Raw genomic sequence first — 27,387 nt, 5'->3', positions numbered from 1 at the left:
AAAAAAGAATGAAAAGAAATGAAGACAGCCTAAGAGACCTCTGGGACAACATTTAATGCACCAACATCCTCATTATAGGGCTCCCAGAAAGAGAATAGAGAGAGAAAGGACCTGAGAAAATATTCAAAGAGATAATTGCTGAAAAATTCCCTAACATGGGAAATGAAACAGTCACCTAAGTCCAGGGAGCACAGAGAATCCCAGGCAGGATAAACCCAGGGAGGAACACACTGAGACACATAGTAATCAAATTGATAAAAATTAAAGACAAAGAAAAAATATTAAAAGCAAAAAGGGAAAAACAACAAATAACATACAAGGGAACTCCCATAAGGTTATCACCTGATGTCTCAGCAGAAACTTCTGCAGGCCAGAAGGAAGTGGCAGGATATATTCAAAGTGATGAAAGGGAAGAACCTACAACCAAAAATACTCTATCCAGCAAGGTTCTCATTTAGATTTGCCAGAGAAATCAAAAGCTTTACAGACAAGCAAAATCTAAGAGAATTCAGCACTACCAGACCAGCTTTGCAACAAATGCTAAAGGAACTTCTCTAGACAAGAAAGAGACCAGAAACCTAAAACCAGAAACCTAAAACAACCTTGTAATATATAGACTGCTATATCAAAACCTCATGGGAATAGCAAACCCAAAAGCTACAAAAGATACACACACAAAAAAGAAAAAGCAACCCAAACACAACACTAAAGATGGTCATCAAACCACAAGAGAAGAGAACAAGAGAGGAAGGGAAGAAAAAAGTCCTACAAAAACAAACCCAAAACAATTAAGAAAATGACAATAAGAACATACATATGGATAATTACCTTCAATGTAAATGGATTAAATGCTCCAACCAGAAAATATAGAATGGATGAATGGATACAAAGACAAGACCCATATATATGCTGTCTACAAGAGACCCACTTCAGACCCAGGCACACATACAGACTGAAAGTGAGGTGATGAAGAAACGTATTCCATGCAAATGGAAATCAAAAGAAAGTTGGAGTCACAATACTCCTATCAGACAAAATAGACTTTAAAATAAAGACTGTTATAAGAGACAAAGAAGGACGCTACATAATGATCAAGGGATAAATCCAAGAAGAAGATACAACAACTGTAAATATATATGCACCCAACATAGGAACGCCTCAATATATAAGGCAAATACTAACAGCCATAAAAGGAGAAGTCGACAGTAACACAATAATAGTAGGGGACTTTAACACCCCACTTTCATCAATGGACAGATCATCCAGACAGAAAATTAATAAGGAAACACAGGCCTTAAATGACACATTAGACCAGATGGACTTAATTGATATTTATAGAGCAGTCTATCCAAAAGCTGCAGAATACACATTTTTCCCATGTGCACATAGAACATTCTCCAGGATGGACCACATGCTGGGCCACAAAGTGAGCCTCAGTAAATTTAAGAAAATTGAAATCATATCAAGCATCTTTTCTGACCACAATGCTATGAGATTAGAAATAAATTACAAGAAAAAAAAACTATAAAAAACACAAACACAAAGAATATGCTACTAAACAACCAATGGATCACTGAAAAAATCAAAGAGGAAATAAAAAAATAACTAGAGAAAAATGAAAATGAAAACACAATGAACCAAAACCTATGGGATGCAGCAAAAGCAGTTCTAAGATGGAAGTTTATAGCAATAAAATCTTACTTCAGGAAACAAGAAAATCTCAAATAAACAACCTAACCTTACACCTAAAGCAACTAGAGAAAGAAGACCAAACAAAACCCAAAGTTGGTAGAAGGAAAGAAATTATAAAGATCAGAGCAGAAATAAATGAAATAGAGACAAAGAAAACAATAACAAAGATCAATGAAACTAAAAGCTGGTTCTTTGAAAAGATAAACAAAACTGATAAATCCTTAGCCAGACTCCTCAAGACAAAAAAGAAGACTGAAATTAATAAAATTAGAAATGAAAAAGAAGTTACAACTGACACCACAGAAATACACAGGATCACAAGAGACTACTACAAGCAGTTATAAGCCAATAAAATGGATAACCTAGAAGAAATGGACAAATTTTTAGAAAGGTTCAATCTCCCAAGACTGAACCAGGAAGAAATAGAAAATATGAACAGACCAATCATCACAAGTACTGAAATTGAAACTGTGATTTAAAACCTTCCAACAAACAAAAGTCCAGGACCAGATGGCTTCACAGGTGAATTCTATCAAACATTTAGAGAAGAGCTATCACATATCCTTCCAAAACTGTTACAAAAAATTGAAGAAGAAGGAAAACTCCCAAACTCATTCTATGAGGCCACCATCACTGTGTTACCAAAATCAAACAAAGACAGCACACACACACACACAAAATTACAGGCCAATATCACTGATGAACATAGACGCAAAAATCCTCAACAAAATACTAGCACTCTGAATCCAACAATATATGAAAAGGGTCATACACCATGATCAAGTGGGATTTATCCCAGGGATGCAAGGATTTTTCAATATCCGCAAATCAATCAGTGTGATACACCACATCAACAAAGTGAAGAATAAAAACCATATGATTACCTCAATAGATGCAGAAAAAGCTTTTGACAAATTTCAACACCCATTTATGATAAAAACTCTCCACAAAGTGGGCATAGAAGGACCGTACCTCAACATAGTAAAGGCCATATATGACAAACTTACAGCTAACATCATACTCAGTGGTGAAACGCTGAAAGCATTTCCTCTAAGATCAGGAACAAGAAGATGTCCACTCTTGCCACTTTTATTCAACATAGTTTTGGAAGTCCTAGCCACAGAAATCACAGAAGAAAAATAAATAAAAGGAATCCAAATTGGAGAAGAAAAAGTTAAACTGTCACTGTTTGCAGATGACATCATATTATACACAAAAATTCTAAAAATGCTACCAGAAAACCACTAGAGCTCATCAGTAAATTTGGTAAAGTTGCAGGTTACAAAATTAATGCATAGAAATCTATCGCATTTCTATACACTAACAATGAAAGATCAGAAAGAGAAATTAAAGAAACAATCCCATTTACCATTGCATCAAAAAGAATAAAATACCTAGGAATAAACCTACCTAAGGAGACAAAAGACCTGTATTTCGAAAACTATAAGACACTGGTGAAAGAAATCAAAGATGACACAAACAAATGGATAAATATACCATGTTCTTGAATTGGAAGAATTAATATTGTCAAAATGACTATACTACCCAAAGCAGTGCACAGATTCAATGCAATCCCTATCAAATTACCAACAGCATTTGTCACAGAACTAGAACAGAAAAAGTTTTAAATTTGTATGAAGACACAAAGTACCCCAAATAGCCAAAGCAATCTTGAGAAAGAATAATGGAGCTTGAGGAATCAGGCTCTCAGACTTCAGACTATACTACAAAGCTATAGTCATGAAATCAGTATGGTACTGGCACAAAAACAGAAATATAGATCAATGGAACAGGAGAGAAAGCCCAGAAATAAACCCATGCACCTATGGTCAATTAATCTATGACAAAGGAGGCAAGACTATACAATGGAGGAAAGACACTCTCTTCAATAAATAGTGCTGGGAAAACTGGACAGCTACATTTAAAAAAATGAAATTAGAACATTCTTTAACACCATACACAAAAATAAACTCAAAATGGATTAAAGACCTAAATGTAAGGCCAGACAGTGTAAAAGTCTTAGAGGAAAGCATAGGCAGAACACCGTCTGACATAAACCGCAGCAATATCATTTTTGAGCAATATCATTTTTGAGTCTCCTAGAGTAATGGAAATAAAAACAAAAATAAAAAAATAGGACCTAACCAAACTTAAAAACTTTTGCATAGCAAAGGAAACCATAAACAAAATGAAAAGACAACCCACAGAATGGGAGAAAATATTTGCAAATGAAGCGACCGACAAGGCATTAGTCTCCAAAATTTACAAACAACACATGTGGCTTAATGTCATCAAAACAAACAACCCAATCAAAAAATGGGAAGAAAACCTAAGCAGACATTTCTCCAGAGAAGACATACAGATGGCCATGAGACAAATGAAAAGATGTTCAACATTGCTAATTATTAGAGAAATACAAATCAAAACTACAATGCGATATCACCTCACACCAATCAGAATGGCTGTCATCAAAAAAATGCCCAAACAATAAATGCTGGAGAGGATGTGGAGAGAAGGGAACCCTCCTACACTGTTGGTGGGAATGTAAATTGGTATAGCCACTGTGGAGAACAGTATGGAGGTTCCTTAAAAAACTAAAAATAGAGCTACCAAATGATCCAGCAATCCCACTCCTGGGCATATATCCAGAGAAAAACATGGTTCGAAAGGATACATGCACCCCAATGTTCATTGCAGCACTGTTTACGATAGCCAAGACGTGGAAGCAACCTAAATTTCCATCGACATAGGAATAGATAAAGAAGATGTGGCACATATATACAATGGAATATTACTCAGCCATTAAAAAGAATGAAATAATGCCATTACCAGCAACATGGATGGACCTAGAGACTGTCATACTAAGTGAAGTAAGTCAGAGAAAGACAAATATTATATGATACCACTTATATATGGAATCTAAAAAATAATGCAAATGAATCTATATACAAAACAGAAACAGACTCACAGACATAGAAAACAAACATGGTTACCAAAGGGGAAAGGGATGGGGGAGGGATAAATTAAGAGTATGGGATTAACAAATACAAACTACTATACATAAAATTGATAAACAACAAAGATCTACTGTACAGCACAGGGAACTATATTGAATATTTTGTAATAACCTATAATGGAAAATAATCTGAAAAAATGTATATATATATATACACAAATATATATATATTGTGTGTCTATATATATATCACAAAGTGATATCTGAATCACTTTGCTGTGTAAAATAAAAAGTTAAAAAAAATACCTACTAAAGTTCAATGAGAATGGCTAGAAACCAGCTCAGTCTCTGAACGCTGGTTCTGGAGATCTGTTTAGTTGTACCTCACTTAGTTTATTATCTCATTTCACTCCTTCCATAACACTTGAAGGAAATTGAATCTCTGAGGTTCTATAATGATGAGCATCTGTGATTTCCAAGATACTGGAACAGTGGATGTTTATTGTCATTTTAGTGATAATGGTAACATTGACTTTTAATATAATGAGGTGTTTTATCTTTAAAGGAGATTTAGTTGTGATATTTAAATTAGGAAGGTTCTTTCCTTTGGTAGTAATGCTGGGAAGATGTGAACCTGCAGCTGTCACAGGCCAGAACCCCAGCCATGTGTAAGGAGCTGGTTCACATTGGGGGAAATGAACCCAACACACAGAAAGATGCAAAAATGGGAAGGTGAGAGAGACACAAACACACACACTCCTGGTGGCACTAGATTCCTGGTTCCAATCCCTGACAGCCCTGAAGCTACTCTGACTCGTGGTTTCCTTATGCTTGGCTTTACAGCTTTATTTCTGCAAACAGCACCAATAGCTTTCCAGTAAATATCATTCATTGTTGTTATTGCTGCTGCTGTTTTTATTGTTATTCTTGCTTAAGCTAGTTTAGCTTGAGTTTCTCTCATCTGCAACCAAAAGTCCTGATACATAGAGGAATATTTTCATCACACGGGCTGAGGTATAATCTGAACTCCCAGAGGTTCTGTGACCAAGAAGCAAAGGATCACACTGGCTATTGCCCCAGCCAATGAAAAAGTCTTCAGGGGCTGAACATCAAAAGGTTTGGAAGAGTCCATGGTAATTGTGCTGAATAAGGTCCATGATAATAGTGCTAAATAGGAGGTAAAGTGGTTTTCCTGGAAAGTCCAAGTTTATACCAATTGTCTTGGTCTCCTGTCTGGTTTAACATTTGTCTCAGAGATTTATTTTCTAAATTCAACATTGTTATTGATTGTTGCATTAAAATCATCCAGCACTGGTTTGGTAGAGTACCACTTTTCATTTTTAGCTTCTGCAGTACCTGGCTTATCAGGTAGTGTGTGAGACTTGTGTGCCGAGAAGATTCTTTTTCACGTATGATGAGAATGAAAGACATCCAGCAACAGCCTGTCTCTCTTTTCCTAACCCGACCCACATGCAGTGTGACTCACACTTCTCTTGAAATGGCAGAATGCAGAATGATTAAAGGTGCATCTGAAACAGCAAACTATTTCCAGTCTCTGTGGGTGGTTGAGAAATGTTCAAACTTACTGCCCTCACCAACCACTTAAAGGACCTGACAGTTATGTCCTGGGCCATGCCATTGCCTGTAAGAGGCAGGAAGCTGCCAGACCACAGGTTAGGGTACCAGAGTTAGAGTGAACTGGAAGAAATTGTAGGTTAGATTTACATGAAATACAGGCAGGCAACTATAGGCAGAGCAGTCCTCACATAGGTCACAAAGAGTACAGTCTGAACCCTTCCTCCAGTGGTTTTGTCATTTATTGTATGATGGAAATCTGCAGCTACTTATTTATATTTTATTGTTTGGTAGCCCTTTAGTATTTTGCAATAACTCTCTAGACAATGGTGAGCTCCAAAAGACAAAAGTTCATATTCACTGAAGTGTTAAATACTTAATTTCTAATTATCAAGAAAAATTCATGAAGAATATGTAATTTGCAGAAAATGTTTGTTGGCATTTACCATCACTGACTATATGAAAACCAAAAGACACAATCCCACTGAAGGGGAATCAACAGTTACCTCAAATCTGACTTAATTTAAGAAAAATGTGCCTGAAGACAACCATTTTATAAAGTCAACTGTAATATGTGTATTGTATATCACTCACTTAGGTCAAATAACTTTTCTTAATTAATGTTTTGTCATGTTATCAGTTTCCAAGTTTGGTTGTGCATGTTGGAAAAAAGAGAGTAGGTACTAAAAACTATATTTTTTAGTGAAATGAATTATTTGTTGGACAATTCAGAACAGAACAGAATATTCATATAAGATAAGTAAATGGAGGTATCATTGGAGAGGCCAAATCTTAAGTACCTGTTATGTAATAGGTGTTTAGTAAATACTTGTGGACCAAATAGGGCAGGTTTCCACAGGTCACTAGATAGATGTTCAATATCTTTCAAAGGGCATTGCACTCTACTTACCAATTTCAAAGATTGCCAGTCCTTTCATCAACTTGTGCAGCAAATAATGTTGGAGTCATTAATACCTGCAAGCTAAGAGGTTTCACTACCTAGATCCTAGATATAACTGCAGCAGTTTGTTTTGCTGATACAGATAATTTTGCAATGGCTACTGGCAAGTTAAAAAAAATAACACACAGCAGTTGGCCAAACTCTTGGTTAAATTTAGGAATCGTTTTCTGTATGGGGCTACCATTTCAAGAGATTCCTGGGTGGTATTTTGCCCATAATTATGACTATATTTCACTTTACCAGATTTCTCAAAGAATTAGCTAAAAATCTAACTTTTTAATAGGTCTTTAAAATACAATGCTAATTCTTTGAACTTTCTCTGTCAATTCTCTCCTATTATTGACCTGCAAATAAATTACATGCTGAAAAGATCTTTAGAATTCTTATAGAAATTCAACAAGGCTTTTATCATGCTAATAATTTCCTAATTTAATAGCTTTATGCACTGAGTTATTCATTTTTCTTTATTTTTTTAAATTAAATTTTATTTTTTTTACATCTTTATTGGAGTATAATTCCTTTACAATGTTGTGTTAGTCTCTACTGTACAACAAAGTGAATCAGCTGTATGTATACTTATATCCCCATATCCCCTCCCTCTTGAGCCTCCCTCTCACCCTCCCTATCTCACCCCTCTAGGTGGTCACAAAGCACCGCGCTGATATACCCGTGCTATGCAGCAGCTTCCCACTAGCTATCTATTTTACTTTTTGGTAGTGTATGTATGTCAATGCTACTCTCTCACTTCGTCCCACCTTCCACTCCCCTAACCCCTGTATCCTCAAGTCCATTCTCTATATCTGCGTCTTTATTACTGTCCTGCCCCTAGGTTCATGAGAACCTTTTTTTTTTTTTTTTTTTTTTTTTAGTTTCCATATATATTCGTTAGCATAAGGTATTTGTTTCTCTCCTTCTGATTTACTTCACTCTGTATGACAGACTCTAGGGCCATCCACCTCACTACAAATAACTCAATTTCGTTTCGTTTTATGGCTGAGTAATATTCCATTGTATATATGTGCCATACGTTCTTTATCCATTCATCTTTTGATGGACACTTAGGTTGCTCCCTTGTCCTGGCTATTGTAAATAGTGTTGAAATGAACATTGTGGTACATGTCTCTTTTTGAATTATGGTTTTCTCAGGGTATATGCTCAGTAGTGGGATTGCTGGGTGATATGGTAGTTCTGTTTTTAGTTTTTTAATGAACCTCTATACTGTTCTGCATAGTGACTGTATCAGTTTACTTTCCCACCAACAGTGCAAGAGGGTTCCCTTTTCTCCACACCCTCTCCAGCATTTATTGTTTGTAGATATTTTGATGATTGCCATTCTGACTGGTGTGAGGTGATACCTCATTGTGGTTTTGATTTGCATTTCTCTAATGATTAGTGATGTTGAGCATTCTTTCATGTGTTTGTTGGCAATCTGTATATCTTCTTTGGAGAAATGTCTGTTTAGGTCTCCTGCCCATTTTTGAATTGGGTTGTTTCCTTTTTTTGATGTAGAGCTGCATGAGCTGCTTGTATATTTTGGAGATTAATCTTTTGTCAGTTGCTTCATTTGCAAATATTTTCTCAAATTCTGAGTGTTGTCTATTCATCTTGTTTATGGTTTCCTTTGCTATGCAAGAGCTTTTAAATTAGGTCCCATTTGTTTATTTTTGTTTTTATTTCCATTACTCTAGGAGGCGGGTCAAAAAGGATCTTGCTGTGATTTATAGCATAGAGTGTTCTGCCTATGTTTTCCTTTCAGAGTTTTACTGTGTCTGGCCTTACACTTAGGTCTTTAATCCATTTTGAGTTTATTTTTGTGTATGGTGTTAGGGAGCGTTCCAATTTCATTCTTTTACATGTAGCTGTCCAGTTTTCCCAGCACCACTTATTGAAGAGACTGTCTTTTCTCCTTTGTACATTTTTGCCTCCTTTGTCAAAGAAAAGGTGACCATATGTGCGTGGGTTTATCTCCGGGCTTTCTATCCTGTTCCATTGATCTATATTTCTGTTTTTGTTCCAGTACCATACTGTATTGATTACTGTAGCTTTGTAGTATACTCTGAAGTCAGGGAGCCTGATTCCTCCAGCTCCGTTTTTCTTTCTCAAGATTGCTTTGGCTATTCAGTGTCTTTTGTGTTTCCATACAAATTGTAAAATTTCTTGTTCTAGTTCTGTGAAAAATGCCATTGGTAATTTGATAGGGATTGCATGGAACCTGTAGATTGGTTTAGGTAGTATAATCATTTTCACAATGTTGATTCTTCCAATCCAAGAACATGTTATATCTCTCCATCTGTTTCTATCATCTTTGATTTCTTTCATCAGTGTCTTATAGTTTTCTGCATAAAGGTCTTTTGTCTCCTCAGGTAGGTAAGGTATTTTATTCTTTTCATTGCAATGGTAAACAGGAGTGTTTCCTTAATTTCTATTTCAGCTTTTTTATCATTGGTGTATATAGGAATGCAAGAGATTTCTGTGCATTAGTTTTGTATCCTGCTACTTTACCAAATTCACTGATTAGTTCTAGCAGTTTTCTGGGAGCATCTTTAGGATTTTCTATGTATAATATTATGTCATCTGCAAACAGTGACAGTTTTACTTCTTCTTTTCCAATTTGCAATCCTTTTATTTCGTTTTATTTCGTTTTCTTCTCTGATTGCTGTGGCTAAAACTTCCAAAACTATGTTGAATAATAGTGGTGAGAGTGGGCAACCTTGTCATGTTACTGATCTTAGTGGAAATGGTTTCAGTTTTCACCATTGAGAACAATGTTGGCTGTGGGTTTGTCATATGTGGCCTTTATTATGTTCAGGTAAGTTCCCTCTATGCCTTCTTTCTGGAGGGTTTTTATCATAAATGGGTGTTGAATTTTGTCAAAAGCTTTTTCTACATCTATTGAGATGATCATTTGGTTTTTCTCCTTCAATTTGTTAATATGGTGTATCACAATGATTGCTTTTCATATATTGAAGAATCCTTGCATTCCTGGGATAAACCCCACTTGACCATGGTGCATGATCCTTTTAATGTGCTGTTGGATTCTGTTTGCTAGTATTTTGTTGAGGATTTTTGCATCTATGTTCATCAGTGATATTGGCCTGTAGTTTTCTTTTCTTGTGACATCATTGTCTCGTTTTGGTATCAGGGTGATGGTGGCCTCATAGAATGCGTTTGGGAGTGTTCTTCCCTCTGCTATATTTTGGAAGAGTTTGAGAAGGATAGGTGTTGGCTCTTCTCTAAATGTTTGACAGAATTCGCCTGTGAAGCCATCTGGTCCTGGGCTTTTGTTTGTTGGAAGCTTTTTAATCACAGTTTCAATTTCAGTGCTTGTGATTGGTCTGTTTGTATTTCTATTTCTTCCTGTTTCAGTCTCAAAATGTTGTGCTTTTCTAAGGATTTGTCCATTTCTTCCAGGATGTCTACTTTATTGACATATACTTGCTTGTAGTAATCTCTCATGACCCTGTGTATTTCTTCAGTGTCAATTGTTACTTTTCCTTTTTCATTTCTAATTCTATTGATTTGTCTTCTCCCTTTTTCTCTTGATGAGTCTGGCTAATGGTTTATCAATTTTGTTTGTCTTCTCAAAGAACCAGCTTTTAGTTTTATTGATCTTTGCTATTGTTTCCTTCATTTCTTTTTCATTTATTTCTGATCTGATCTTTATGATTTCTTTCCTTCTGCTAACTGTGGGGTTTTTTTGTTCTTCTTTCTCTAATTGTGTTAGGTGTATGGTTAGGTTGTTCATTTGTTATTATTCTTGTTCCTTGAGGTAGGATTGTATTGTTATAAACTTGCCTCTTAGAACTGCTTTTGCTGTATCCCATAGGTTTTGGATCATTGTGTTTTCATTGTCATTTGTTTCTTGGTATTTTTTGATTTCCACTTTGATTTCTTTAGGGATCTCTTGCTTATTTAGTAGTGTAATATTTAGCCTCCATGTATTTGTACTTTTTACAGTATTTTTCCTATAATTGATATCTAGTCTTATAATGGTGTGGTCAGAAATGATACTTGATATGATTTCAACTTTCTTAAATTTATCAAGGCTTGATTTGTGACCCAAGATATGATCTATCCTGGAGAATGTTCCATGAGTACTTGAGAAGAAAGTGTATTCTGTTGTTTTTGGATGGAATGTCCTATAAATATCGATTAAGTCCATCTGTTTAATGTGTCATTTAAAGCTTGTGTTTCCTTGCTTATTTTCATTTTGGATGATCTGTCCATTGGTGAATGTGGGGTGTTAATGTCCCCTACTATGATTGTGTTACTGTCAATTTCCCCTTTTATGGCTGTTAGCATTTGCCTTATGTATTGAGGTGGTCTATGTTGGGTGCATAAGTATTTACAATCGTTATATCTTCTTCTTGGATTGATCCCTTGATCATTATGTAGTGTCCTTCTTTGTCTCTTGTAATAGTCTTTGTTTTAAAGTCTATTTTGTCTGATATGAGAATTGCTACTCCAGCTTTCTTTTGATTTCCATTTGCATGGAATATCTTTTTCCATCCCCTCGCTTTCAGTCTGTATGTGTCCCTAGGTCTGAAGTGGGTCTCTTGTAGACAGCACATATATGGGTCTTGTTTTTGTATCCATTCAGCCAGTCTATGTCTTTTGGTTGGAGCATTTAAACCATTTACATTTAAGGTAATTATCTATATGTATGTTCCTATTACCATTTTTTAATTGTTTTGGGTTTGTTTTTGTAGGTCTTTTCCTTTTCTCATGTTTCCTGCCTAGAGAATTTCCTTTAGCATTTGTTGTAAAGCTGGTTTGGTGGTGCTGAATTCTCTTAGCTTTTGCTTGTCTGTAAAGGTTTTAATTTCTCCATCGAATCTGAATGAGATCCTTGCTGGGTAGAGTAATCTTGGTTGTAGGTTTTTCCCTTTCATCACTTTAAATATGTCCTGCCACTCCCTTCTGGCTTGCAGAGTTTCTGCTGAAAGATCAGCTTAATGTAATGGGGATTCCCTTGTATGTTAGTTGTTGCTTTTCCCTTGCTGCTTTTAATATTTTTTCTTTGTATTTAATTTTTGATAGTTTGCTTAATATGTGTCTTGACATGTTTCTCCTTGGATTTATCCTGTATTGGACTCTCTGTGCTTCCTGGACTTGATTGACTCTTTCCTTACCCATATTAAGGAAGTTTTCAACTATAATCTCTTCAAATGTTTTCTCAGTCCCTTTCTTTTTCTCATCTTCTTCTGGAACCCCTATAATTCGAATGTTGGTGTGTTTAATGTTGTCCCAGAGGTCTCTGAGACTGTCCTCAATGCTTTTCAATCTTTTTTCTTTATGCTTCTCTGTGGTAGTTATTTCCACTATTTTATCTTCCAGGCCACTTATCTGTTCTTCTGCCTCAGTTATTCTGCTATTAATTCCTTCTAGAGTATTTTAAATTTCATTAATTTTGTTGTTCATCCTTGTTTGTTTGCTCTTTAGTTCTTGTATGTCCTTGTTAACTATTTCTTGTATTATTTCCATTCTATTTCCTAGATTTTGGATCATCTTTACTATCATTACTCTGAATCCTTTTTCACATAGACTGCTTATTTCCTCTTCATTTGTTTGTTCTGGTGTGTTTTTACCTTGCTCCTTCATCTGCTGCATATTTCTCTGTCTTCTCATTTTGTTTAACTTACTGTGTTTGGGGTCTCCTTTTCGTAGGTTTCAGGTTTATATTTCCTCTTATTTCTGGTGTCTGCCCCCAGTCTGTGAGGTTGGTTTAGTGTCTTGTGTAGGCTTCCTGGTGGGGACTGGTGCCTGTGTTCTGGTGGGTGGGGCTGGATCTTGTCTTTCTGGTGGGTAAGGCCACATCCAGTGGTGTGTTTTGGGGTATGTGAACTTAGTATGACTTTAGGCAGCCTCTCTGCTAATGGGTGGGGTTGTGTTCCTGTCTTGCTAATTCTTTGGCATGTGGTGTTCAGCACTGGAGCTTCCTGGCCGTTTGGTGGAGCTGTGTCTTAGTGTTGAGACGGAGATCTCTGGGAGAGCTCTTGCCGATTAATATTACCTGAGGCTGGTAGCTCTCTGGTGGTCCATCGTCCTGGACTTGGCTCTCCCATCTTGGAGGCTCAGGCCCAACACCCGGCCGGAGCACCAAGGCCCTGCCAGCTGCACGGCTCAGAAGAAAAGGAAAAAAAAAAAAAAAAACTAAACAGACAGAACCCCAAAACAAATGGTAAAAGCAAAACTAAACAGACAAAATCACACAAAGAAACATACACATACACACTCACAAAAAGAAAAAACAAAAACAAACAGACAGAACCCCAAACAAGTGGTAAAAGCACAACTAAACAGATGAAATCACACAAAGAAACATACACACACACACTCACAAAAAGAGAAAAAAAAGAAAGGAAGAGAGCAACCAAGCCAATAAACATACCCACAACTAAAAATAATCACTAAAAAGTTAACTAAGATAAATATAAAACCAAAAAGAAATCAAATACAGAAAGCAAACTCCAAGTCCACAGTTGCCCTCAAAAGTCCACCACCTCAATTTTGGGAACACTTGTCTATTCTGCTATTCACATGGACAGGGCTTACTAACCCGATTGCGGGGATTTAGTCCGCTGCTCTTGAGGCTGCATGGGGAAATTTCCCTTCCTCTTCTTTGTTCATACAGCTCCTGGAGTTCAGCTTTGGTTTTGGCCCTGCCTCTGTGTGTAGGCCGCCCTCAGGCGTCTGTTCCCTGCCCATACAGGAGGAGGTTAAAGCAGCCACTGATTAGGGCTCTCGTGCTCACTCAGGCCAGAGAGAGTGAGGCGTACGGTAGTCACAACTGGAGTGCAGTGCGTGCCTGCTGCGGCAGAGGCTGGCGTGACATTGCAGCAGCCTGAGACGTGCAGTGTGTTCTCCCAGGGAAGTTGGCTCTGGATCACGGGACCCTGGCAGTAGCATGCTGCACAGGCTCCTGGGAGGGTGTGGGTAGTAACCTGTGCTTGCACACAGGATCCTTGGTGGCAGCAGCAGCAGCGGTAGCAGTTCATGCCTGCCTCTGTGGTCCGATATGATAGCCGTGGCTCACACCCATCTCTGCAGCTCACTTAGGTGGAGCTCTGTCATCTGTGGGCACACGGAGCAGGAAGCCCCTCTCCTCGTGCGCCCTGAGACAATGGTCACTTGCCTCTCCGGCAGGTCCAGACTTTTTCCAGTACTCCCTCCTGGCTAGCTGTGGCACACTAGACCCCTTCAGGCTGTCTTCGTGCAGACAACCCCAGTCCTCTCCCTTGGGTCTGACCTCTGAAGCCCGAGCCTTAACTCCCAGCCCCACCTGCCCTGGTGGGTGAGCAGACAAGCTTCTCAGGCTGGTGAGTGCTGGTCGGCACTGATCCTCTGTGCGGGGATCTCTCCACTTTGCCCTCTGCACCCCTGTTGCTGCGCTCTCCTCTGTGGCTCCAAAGCTCCCCTGCCCCACATCCCCACCAGTGAAGGGGCTTCCAAGTGTGTGGAAACTTTTCCTCCTTCACAGCTCCCTCCCTGATGTGCAGGTCCCATCCTTATTCTTTTGTCTCTGTTTTTTCTTTTCTTTTTTGCCCTCCCCAGGTACTTGGGGATTTTCTTGCCTTTTTGGAAGTCTGTGGTCTTCTGCCAGCGTCCAGTAGGAGTTCTGTAGGAGTTGTTCCACATGTAGATGTATTTTTGATGTATTTGTGGGGAGGAAGGTGATCTCCACATCTCACTCCTCTGCCATCTTGAAGACCATCGGGTTGAGTTATTTCTATATTATATTTTGCATGTCATTAAGCAAGGAATTAGGACAAAATTTATCTTCTAAAGAAGTAAAAGTATTGTATAAAGGTTCACTTTTCTTCCTAGTTCCAGGCTCTGTCTTTCTGTGCATGTGTGTGTGTGTGTGTGTGTGTGTGTGTGTGTATAACCTCAGACTTTTAAGTTATAAATACACTCTGATTCTTTAGAAATCCATGACAAGCTAAGTTGATGACTGTGTTGGGCAATTTCCAATGAATTTAGTCAAAGGAAATAGCTAAGGCTGATATTTAGCCCATAGTTCATTCATTGCCTAAATTCAACTGATAATTGCTCATAACTTAATTTCCCTTTGTTTACATAATGTAGATTTGACCCAAGTGTACAAAAATATGTTGCTGATGGGGAGAATTCTACCCCTTCTAGCATCCGAAGTTGCTTTTACTCTTCCCCTGCTGTGTAAGAAGTAATGATGATAGAGACCGAGGCTGAATTAGATACCTCAATTTATCATCTTATTCAAGAAGAACTATGGTCCAGGCAGGGTATCACTGGCTCATGTTTCTCTCCTGTATACTCTACTTAAGCTGTTCCCCCAAAGCCTAAACTCTCCTTTGAGGTTTCCTGCATGCGAAGGGTAAAGTGAGAACATTTGCAGGTTAGCATAGTGTAGTGATGCAGAGACCAATACCCAATTGAAAGTAGGCAAAAATAATAATGATAAGCAAAGCTAAGGCTTCACCAGGAGAAACCAATTACAGAACAAAATTGGGCATACTTTCAAATTTTCAAAAATTTTATTTTTCAATAATAGAATCCAAAGAATCTGAGGTGGTCAAACTTCTTTCCCAGCAGCCTCATCCAAGAAGCAAAAGGGAACAGACAAGATCCTGAGAAAAACAATTAGATTCTTCAACTTGAAAAGAAGCTGGTTAAGGGGCTGAGAAGACAGTGCAAGGCAAGAACCCATGAATAGCTCAAGCAAAATCTCTCAAGAGTAGTGACCCTTGCACCCTATCAGAAGACCTCAGTTGCGGCTCCATGTCACTGAGTTGAGATGGAGGAAATGAGTCACAGACCAAAGGGGTCACCCCCTGAGTGGATAGAAGGGTCTCTGATATAGAATAATTAAGGGGGATCTTAGAAGATTAAGCAAAATCTAGGTCCTTAGCAAGTATTTCATTCAGCCCCATCTGGGTTTTCCCCCTTCCTTTCTCCACACACCAAGACTATAGCCAGTGTACTGTACAGTACTATTGGGTACTTTAAGTGTAAAATATAAGGGGGGAAAGGGAATAGTCTGGAATAACCAGGAAGAATATTTTTACTATTCCCTCCCCAGAAAAATTTCAAAACCAGTCATTTACAAATATGTCTTTCGAGTGCAGAAAGTTCTGGGATTGGCTTACAAGTCTTTTTCACGTGGATAAATAACCAAGGGAAGAATTTTGATATTAGTTCTCCAAGTGTGTCAATACCACATAGTTTTATTTTTCTAATCCCAAAGTGTATTAACACACTTTCCCACAGTCATTTGACTTTTCTGACGTTTCCTTTTAATCAAATTGTCATTAACATCTGTTTCAGGCAACAAGACTTTCCCACGGTAGCAAAACTATGATGATTTTTTCATATGGAGAATGTAATGAAAATATGTGAATTGAGGAAAACAAACCAACAACTTGAAAAATCTTGGGATTAAGGGAAAAAAAACTTTGATCAATGAATATAAACTTTATTCTGTGGGGAGGATTGTGAGAAGGACACACTAGTCACAGCAGATTCTTCTTGGCAAAAAGTTTGCAGAGGACCAACCAGTAGTAGCAGCACTTTGGTTATCCTGAGACAAGCCTCAACTAACTCTTCTGTCTTATTGCCCTTCCTGGAGACTTTCCCAAGATTAAAGGAGCCTTTAAGACTTAGTCTTCATTGCTATTAGTGGGTCTTTATTGTTGTGAGGAATGTGGCAAGACAAAAACCTTTTCCTTAATAGTACAGGGAAAACCTAGGTGTCAAAAACTGTTGGATGAGGGAATTCCCTGGCCGTCCAGTAGTTAGGACTCTGCACTTTCAACCTGCACTGGGTTTGATCTCTGGTCAGTGAACTAAGATCCCACAATAGAAACAAAAACAAAAAACAAAAACAAAAAACTGTTGAATAACTAGGGGGGCACTTGTCTTTGTTATTATAGCCATCCAAGGGCTAAAACTCTATGTATCTCCCATCTCCACTGGTATAAACTTTTACCTTTTTACCCATTCCTATCACCAAGAGAAGTACTGAAAGAGGGCAGGTACCACCAAACTAACTTTGTCAACATGTTCTTTTTAGAACAGGCTCTTGATTACTTTCCACAAACAAGAGTCTCTGCATGCTTATCAAAATTTATTATAAGGATCATGGCTCCTTTTAAACACCATACTTTAGTATTGTACCCAAAACAAACTTGCTTCAAAAAAGACAAAGGGAAGAATTGGTTTAGTAAAAGCATTCTACATAAGTGCCCTGCGAGGTTGACTAACATTCCAGAAAATTCTTTGTAGAATCAAAATTAAAAACATTAGAATCTTAGAGCTGGAAAAAACCTCCAAGGTATCTAGTTTCTCTCTCTCTGTAGTATATTCTTGTTTGATATGTAATTTTTCTTAATAACCTTCCTTCATTTATCTGTTCTACAGGTATTTATTGGGAGCCTATTAATCTCTTCTAGGCACTGGGTGTAGAGGGCTGAGCAAAACACATCGTCTCTGACCTCATGGAGTTTCACATCTACTGGGAAAGACAAAACAAAATTATCATGCAAATAACTCTATAATCCCAATTTGATGTTTCAATTGCTCCAGTTGCATGGAATCTATTATTTTTATAGGTAGCTATCCTACTTATACAGTGCAGGCTATGAGAAAGTTCTTCTAAATCTATATCTCATGCAGTGCGGGCCATCACTTTTCATATGCTTCGAGGAACCATCCTAACATCTTGTTTGCGTCATCTCCTCCAGTCTTTGCCAGGGTTTTAAATCCTGTATGTCAGGAAGTGCTCTTTCTTAGTCAAGTTTATGTCCCACCCTTCTTGATCCAGCAAGCTCAGAATCCAGCTCCATGGGAATTCTCCCATCTTCTGCTAATATGTGTTGGCTGGATGCTACAGCTCTGTTGGGGTTGAGTCTCTTTTCTTCCTTATCAGGTCCAACACATTTCAACTGGGTTATTGTTGCCCTAGTGGCCAGGAGGAAAAGTGGGGATGGATTCTGACTGTGGTTCAGACTGTGCTTCAAGGGAGGGCTTCTGTATAATCTTCCATTAAGGGGGCAGTTCTATCCCTTAATGGGGAGGAATAGGCCATTTTCTGGGCTCTAACGGCAGGGGAATTTAGAGATTTGAGAATTTTGGATGACTCCATCAATATGTCAGGGTCTCACTTTTTCCCATATAAGGCCTGATCTTGGCACAACAGGCAGAGCAGAACCTTGAGTTCTGCTACTCTTATTAAGTGTTGGGCTTGGTCCTCAGCTTTCACTGCCCACTAGCTATAGAATACTAAAATCTTTTGCACGCTACAAAAGATTCCCTTGGGCTTACAAACTTAACTTTTAATTGCCAATTAATAACGTTCAGCCTTTGATTTTTTCCAACTTGTCAACTGAGCTTAACACTCAATTCTTCTGTCCTTGTAGTTGTTGCTTACCCTCTACTTCTCAAATGCCAAAAACATCACATGTGCTTGTGTACTTTCTTTCACCAGAATTCCATTACAGGTCACCACCAATGAAAGTTTTAACAGTAGCATGGCAACCTTATGCAGGAAATATCTGTGTTTCAGCTTCTACCAGTACTAGAATCCTCATTAGCAGTTGAGTGACACATAATCCAACCCCCAAATCCCATCTTAGTGTCTGCTTTCTTGGACTCCATTTCTGGTACTGATTGTTGTAGAAATTAGAGAGAAGGAAGTTTATTAGGGAGTGCTCTTGAGATCAACATCTATGAAATGGAAGAGAAAGAAAGGAGACAGGACTGTACAAAGGACATGTTGGCCTTTGCCATAGTCTCAACAAAGGCCTCAACTGACCCCAAGGGAAGTTCTGAAAATGGGATGTCCTTTAGGGTTGTCTCAACTTGGGGCAAGGCAGCTAGACTTTTATGCTCCTGAGTCAGTGAATACAGATCACCCTGGGAAGGCAGCATGACCTTGGGAGAGATGGGACTATTTAGCAGAGACATTCACCAAAGAGACAGCTGAGGCTGTCTGGTGAGCGTTCTTCCAGCAGTTGGGGAAATAAATCCTTAATTTATGAAGGATGTATGGGTGGTGTATCATATCGATTACTGAGAACATGAGGAAACTTCCGGTCATGGCCCATTTCAACCAGAATATGGGGAAATGCATGTGCAGTGGTTGGGCCATCTCTTATATTTTCTGTTTAAATATGCTTCATCACCACTCTCCTCTGCACTAACTGCCCATGATACAAAAGTGCATCTGTATCCATGAAATAGTCTCCTTTCACAGTATCAAAGAGGACTTGTTTTATTCCCCTTATTGACCTACCTGGGCTTTCTACCATCTTAAGAACACTTAAAATTTTTTTTTTAGTACTGAGAAAGGAAGTAGGAATCTTTGAATCCAACCTCTTTCTCTTTTCCTCCTCTCTTGGCTTCTTTTCTAGTTTATAGCATTCCTTATGCTGCATTCTCTAATTAATTTTTACTGTGAGTTATAGATATACAGTAAATATTGTTCCGTTGTCTAAGTCCACCAGACTTGTCTTGTGATTTATAAATGGAACTTTGGAATTTAGGAATTCCTTTTCTCTTTAGCAGTTCTGGCTCTCAAAGTAAACTCTCTACAGAGTAAAAAGTTAAAAAAAAAAATCTAATTTGGCAATCAAAGCTGACTAGGGAATGTATGGTTCTCCTGAAAGTCATTGTTTCAAAGGATGGAGAGTCATAAAGAAACAGAGTTTAATTGAAATGAATATAGTTGTGTTTAAAGTTTTCCAAATACTCTAGTTGTTATATAGCCATGTCCCAAACTTTACATATATATTGGCATAATATATTTAAAATTTAAAAATTATTTGCCTCCCATCCCTGTTTTTGTATCCATTGCTAGACTCTATTCAAGTGGTAGAGACAATTTTTTATATGCACTGTCCTGAAGAGTTGGGCTGATACAGTGTACAGCAAATAAGCCAATTAAAATGCTTAACAGGATTTGGAAATCTATAGCAGAAGCAAATAATCTTGAAAACAAAGTTATAATTTGAAACAGCAAGACTCTATTGAAAGAAAAAAGGATAAGCGAATTCTGACTTACCTGAGCCAGTATAACTTGAAGCAGATTCAAAGGATACAGGATATGACACCAAAGTCTAAATTATACTACCTCCAGGAAAGATATAAGAGCCTGATGAGATGAAAGAAGGAAGTAGAGGTGAGTATTATTGAGAGCTTAGAACAAGTTGGTTTCTAAGAAAAGTTCTTCCCTACCTGCTTTCTGGCTAGGAGAACTGAAATTCTAGATAGGTTTGGAAGTATTGGAGAACATATGGTCCCCATTCTCTGGACTCCTGAGAGTGATATATGAGACCACAAACCTCATAGAGAAGTTCCATGTGTAACTTTACTGTACCTTAGAGGTAGATGAGCAATGACTGAGGGAGGTGACTAGGCTGATGGGCCTGGGTGTGGCCTTAAAGAGCCACAATCAGCTCAAGGGACAGACATTACAATTCCATCCAATACCCTTTCTCCTTTCTCCCCCCACCCCCTGACATATGAAAGAAACTTTTCCCAGTCCTCTTACAGTTAGGTGGGACCACGTTCCTAATTTGGCCGATAAAATGTGATTGGAAGTGAAGTTGTGTCAAGTTGGGGGCTGAAGTAGTGAAAAATCCCAAGTTGATTCTCTAGGTTCTCTCTTCCCCACCACGGTGACAGAGAACCACGCAGTCTGGATAATATGGCTACAACATGGTTAACGAAATCTTCTTCAGCATGGTCCCTGAGTCACTATATGGAGCAGAACCGTCCAGAAAACCTCACTGGACAGGCAGCATGAGTTAGAAACAAACTTTTGCAGGTTCAATCGCTGAGATTTGGGGTTAGTTTTCTTCCTCTCTCTTCCTTCCTTCCTTCCTTCTTTCCTTCTCTATCCTTCCCTCCCCTCTTCCTTCCTCCCTCCTTCCCTCCCTTTCTTTCTTTCTTTCTTTTTTTCTTTCTCTTTTTCTTTCTCTTTCTTTCTTTTCTTCTTTCTTTCTTTCCTTCTTTCTTCTGCATAGCCTCTCCTATCCTATCAATGGGTAAGTAGATAAAAGTTCTCGAGGTTCCAAATAGCAGGAATCTGGAGGACCTAAAGAGACCCAAGGTTGGAATGAGGAAGATTAGTGTATGTAGATTTGGGCAGTAATTATTGGTTTCACGTTGGCAACAAAAAGTCTAGATGTGATATAGCAAAGGCCAAAGACCCTTTTTTCGTTACTGAGTAATGTGTAAGTATCATGTAAGTAATAATTATGTAAGTAATATATATGTAATATGTAATGTGTTCTCTAGAAATTTAAGTTTACTCTAAGGAAAGGGAAGAAGACGAAGAAAGGTAAGAAGGAAAATTTTGAGCGATTGGTTTTAAGTAGTGAATTGCTCACTTTAAAAATCAGAAATAATGTCATTACCTTAAATGCAGAATTTATTTTTTCCTGTCATCCACAAAAAGTGAGAGTTCATAATGTAAATCGAGTAGACAAAGCAGAATCAAAGATAGTACCAAAAATCAATAAAAACCAGAATTGGCTTTATAGAAAATTGAGCCAGTGAAGAATTTTTAAAACCCTGAGAATGAATGAGGCACAGTAATTAAAAAGAAGAGACAACTTTAATTTTATTTACAGATGATAAGATGGCTAACTTTAAAAAGTCCTATGATTCAACAGCAAAACTATTAGAACAACAAAAGAATCTCAGTAAATTCTCCAGCTTCAATACAAGTAAACATTAATTCAAAACAAATGAAACCACTCATTTCCCAAATTTAAAAAGCAGAAGTTATAAAATACAACTTTAAGATGTTCTATTCATACCAGTATATCAGTTATGTACTTGTGTTGCATTTTGTTGCTAATCACAGAGTTTGGTAAGATGTCTAGTTTTTAAATAATAAATAAAATAATTTTTCTACATAAAATATCACAAGCTATAATATACAACTTTAAGATATTCCATTTACAATAGTGTATCAGTTATGAAATGCATTTTGCTGCTTGTAACAGGGATCAAAAATAAAAGCTATATAAACAAAATAGAAGTCTCTTTATCTTTCACTAAAAAGAAGTCTAGAGATAGACAGTCCAGGGCTAGTATGGCTCTACAATTATCAAGCTTCTTATCTCTTTCTCCTTTGTCATCCTTGGAAAATGGCTTTTCTATCATTAAGTTTGCCCCATGTTTATAATGGCTGCTGGACCTCCAGCCATCACATTCATAGTCCTAACAGCAGGAAAGTGAAGGTCAAATGGTTCATGTATCCTAGCTGTCTGTTCTCACTTTAATAAACCTTTCTAGGAGTGTCATCTAAAGAACTTTCACTTATGTCCCATTGGCCAGAAATTAGCCACAGGCCACACCTAGCTACAAGGGAGACTGAGAAATGTAGTCTTTTAACTGAGCACTTTGCCACCTTGAATCAAGCCAAGATAATTTTATTAAAGGAGAAAAGGAGAATGGATATTAGTGTTGGCAAGTAGCAATCTCTGCCATAAATAGCATTTAAAAATGCATACTGTTTAGAACTATTGAAGATCTGTTCTTGGGCACATAAAATAAGATTTGAATAAACTTAAGTTTTAGCAAAGTTGAAAAATACCTGAAAGTAATTAGAATGCAATGGTGGCCTTGGGTGGGAGAGACCTGAGGATGGAATGGATTGTTGTCAAGTTTCTAGCTTTTGTTTGGGGTGGCGTTTGCAGGAGCTTATTTCATTACTAAAAATTACTAGCTAACAATAAATAGAAGCAGACCCCATGTGAGCAAACAATAAGAGTGTATCATGAGCCAATATTTTGTTATTCATCCATTTCACAAAAAGGTGCAATTTTTAAATCCTAATTTTTTAAATTCAAAAATAACTCTAAAATGCATATGGAAAAATAAATGGATGGGAAAGCCAAGAAAAAATGGGAAAAGGAGAATAAAGAAAAAAATGTGCACTGTCAAATTTTTAAAACTCCTAACACATTATTTTAACTAAGCACTTGGCCTCTTGGAAGGAAGAACTAGATCCTAAGTTCTAGGATCTAGTCATAAGCCCACACTGTCATAGATTCATGGGTGACATCCTTTTTTTAAAAAATTAATTAATTAATTAATTAATTTTTGGCTGTGTTGGGTCTTCGTTTCTGTGCGAGGGCTTTCTCTAGTTGCGGCAAGCGGGGGCCGCTCTTCATCGCGGTGCGTGGGCCTCTCACTACCGTCGCCTCTCTTGTTGCGGAGCACAGGCTCCAGACACGAAGGCTCAGTAGTTGTGGCTCACGGGCCTACTTGCTCCGCGGCATGTGGGATCTTCCCAGACCAGGGCTCGAACCCGTGTCCCCTGCATTAGCAGGCAGATTCTCAACCACTGCGCCACCAGGGAAGCCCTTTACGTATTTTATTGGGAGTAATGGAAAGGGATTCATCGTTCATCTTTCTGCACCAAAGAAAGGTGATCCTTGCTGTGCTCATCCTACTACGTTTTCCCATGACTCATCTAAGGATTTCAAGGTGCCTTTTTATGTTGTGTCATTATCACCTTCTGCAACAACTGTTGGATACTTAGCCCAATATCCATCTTCAATTTCTGCCTTGATCTTATTCAGAGCCACTAGTGGTGTGGAAGTGAAAGTATGTAACTACTAGGACATTTTCTCAAAAGACAGCTGGTGTGCCCCTTTTGGCCCTTCTACCATTTCTTCCGTTCTGCTGCCTAAAATGCTGAAATGATGCATTTGTGAGCATAGTGGATGGGAGAGCTCCGTGGATCTCTGGGGTCCCTGTGAGAGCCCCTATACCAGGCTTGGGCTGCACTCTCCGATCTTCCTCACACACCAGAGCATGAACACATGCTTTTCAGTTTCATTAGTAGGGTCTCTGTTATATGCAACTGAATCCAATCCTAACTGATGTAATTTCCTTCTATTGGTTATATGCCAAGCAATTTTAAGAATCAGAAGCCATGGGAAGCCAGCAGCAGAATGCTAAAGAGAATCTACATTCTGAAGCAGGATCTTGAAGATAGTGACGGAAAAGAGTCTTTTTCCTGTGCATTTGAAAAGACATCCTCTAAGACACACATACATTATATTTTACTGGTATATTCTTACAAATAGAAAAATTATCCCTTCCAAAGCAGTCTCTTCCATCCTGCAAAAGCCTAAGAGCTCCTTATATTAGCAATATGGAGACAAGATTTTGTACTTAAAAATAAACAATGGAATGTTAGTAAACAAAAATTCTCTGGGATTAACTAATATTAATTAATCAAAATTAAACTTGCAGGTCAGAAAGCATGTTTGATGAAGCATAAATTGTCTATATAATGTCCAGGCACAGAGAAGTATGCCATTCCTATATGTTTGCACCTCTGCGATATTTTTGAATTTTTGTTCATTGACACAAGGAATAATCTTATCCAATTCTTTTAGATTGGCTACTAACCTGAAAGGTAGAAACCCTTATTGCCTTCCCATCTTGCTTTATCTTTTTGTATACGCTTGTGACTAACCTGATATGATATTCCCTGACTTTACACCAGTAGCCCATGCAAGCCAACTGCTGCCAACGCCGAGACTTGCTCTCAAAGGAGGCTTTGTAAATATTGAAGGGAAAGCTAAGAATTAGCTATTTGCTTCTGTAATTTAAAGAGGCATTAAGAGTGTTTTAAACCTTATGTAAACATTCAGAGAATGACCAGAATAGAAATTACCAGAGATATTTTGTTCCCTCAGGGTTGTAAGAGACTAAAATGCTTTTTTTAATTATTTTTCCTTCTCCAACCATAATAAACACATTTACGAAATGGGTTAAAACCCTTTAATACATGTATGTTCTTAACCTCCCTTTTACTTTTGCCCACTTAAGTGGTACTAACTCTGTCTGCCCCGTGTCCTCTCCTCCTCCAGCCTCGGAGGACAGTTCTACCTTTCCCAGCTGGGTTCTCCTAAGAAATCAGGACGAAAGTGATAGGAGCAGGACAAATACTATGAAAGATTGTAGAATTAAGCAAAAATGGAAAAAAGAGAGGGGCCATGTATAATCTCCATGATGTTTGTGGGAAAAAAAAAAGCAAAAACATTGAGTTATTTTGAGATTACTATTTTTGTATATGGATTGTGTAATTTTGAGCTATTGCTCTGAGACTTTAATAAGTTCATGGACTTAAACCCTCATAACTCTTGAGAGAGGGCTACCCTAAACTAGACCCATATTTCTCAGCTATTGAAAACCACGTTTTTTTAGATACACATAAAACTGTCATGACTACCCTACTTCCAGGGATGCTGACATAGCCCTCTAGGGCATAGTTGAAAGTCACTGGGTCATCGACCAAGGCAATCTTGTCAAGCTTTACTTTCTGTATACTGACTTATGAAAGCAATAGAATGCTTTTTCAAGAATATAGATATCTTATAATATATTGAGTGGTATATGACCTTTCATGCCAAAAATTGGATATGTCCCTTACTATCACTGTTACTTCAATGGAAAGTCCTTGCTCCAGATCTGAAGTGAAAGTTGCATAGATCCAGGCCAACAACCCAAAAGTCAAAAAGCAAAGTATGGTCAACTGGAGGATGGAGCTACATAGATGTAGGGGAGCTGGGAAGGAGAAGTGAAAAGTAAAAAATAAAAGACTTGGAAGCAAATGGCAGACTGTTGAGTACAGAGTGCAGGAGAGCTCTCACAGGGCAGGTCTCACTGGGTTAAGTAAGCTTTGCCAGAAGCTACCACCAACCCTAAAGGATCATGGGATTCCTGGCTGTTCCATGACTCTAGGCTATGACAGGCAAACGGATACCTCAAAAGTCTGTGGGCACAATATCCAATGGTCAGGGTCACTTCTAAGTTAGAAACTGCTGCATTGCTTCTTTGCAAGTGTATTTGAGTCATGTTTCTCATCCTTTGAAAAATGTAAAACAATTTTGGAAGAATTAATTATTCTTTTTTTCATAGCTAGTTAGATAATGCCATTTTATGGTAAGATGTTTCTAAAAATTTGAGTGCCACCATAAAAGACACATCTTACATTAAAAAATTAAAGATCGAAAAAAATAAAAATAAACATTTAAGATAGAGACAGTCTTCATGATTTTTCCGTTCCGTGAATATATTCTCTTGGCAGTTTTGTTCAAAGGATATTTGTTAGCAGTCCATGTTATACTCATTGCTGGAGATACGGTGAAGAATAGGACCTTATCCCTGCCTTGCAGAAATGCTTTCAATGTGTCAATGCTATCATTCTTTCTGCAGTTACCTTTTCTACAGTAAATTAGCAACATGCTGACATTGTTTTACGAATATTCAGTCCCTTAACTCAGCACTAGGGGGCGCAACACTGCAGAAGAAAAGCTGTGAACCTTTGAGCTTCCCAGTCACTATAGGACTATTGAAAATTACCAAACTTCAGAAACGAATGGCTGAGAAATAATAGAATGTCTAACAATCTGTATGGTGAGCAACTTCTATAACCAGACAGGAAAGCACCTTCTAAGTGAGGTTAGAAAGTGGAAGTTGAGGAAGCTGCTTTGGATAGCTAAAATCTTTTCCAGGGAATTTTTTTCCAAAGTGGGACTTTTAAAGTCCATACATTAAACAGTATCCAGGAAACGAGGACATATCACTCTTAAGGACTTTGCTACCAAGTTTTGCTAATTCACTGGGATAAGGTAAGAATAATTAGGTAGAGAAGAGTTTTTGGCTGAGAGCAATACAGTTATGACCTTATCATAATAAGGAGACCCCTGAAAACAAAGGACTTTGAATGATAATTATATTATGCAGAGAACATACTATGTTGTCCTTGGTTAAAAACATTAAAAAACAATTCAAGAAAATTTGAATCAAGGACAAAGAATTAGGGGAAAAATGTTGCAATACTGAGGATAAAAAAATAACATGTCCTAAGTGTCTGTCCTTGTGCTTTACATAAGTTATTCTTTAAGTTTCTCTATGACCCTAATGAGGTAGGCAGTGCCAACCACATTTTTCAAATTAGAAAATAGGCTTCATCTGAACCAAGCATTATACTAATACTTAATTACTTGATCATCACACTGTAATATATTTACATAATAAATATAATCAGAATCGATACAAAACATGGTTAACTTTATTTTGAAATTTCATGCAAACACTGAAAATGTACATTGTCTAAGAAAAGGTAATTTTTGGCGTTTGACATTTAGTGGAAAAATTAATCCTTCAAAAGTAAATTATACATCTTATTACC

Source organism: Balaenoptera ricei, chromosome 10 (assembly GCF_028023285.1).
Source record: "Balaenoptera ricei isolate mBalRic1 chromosome 10, mBalRic1.hap2, whole genome shotgun sequence".
NCBI classification, from domain to species: Eukaryota; Metazoa; Chordata; class Mammalia; order Artiodactyla; family Balaenopteridae; genus Balaenoptera; species Balaenoptera ricei.
The sequence above is the reverse complement of the archived record's forward strand: the minus strand, read 5'-3'. Positions refer to the sequence as shown.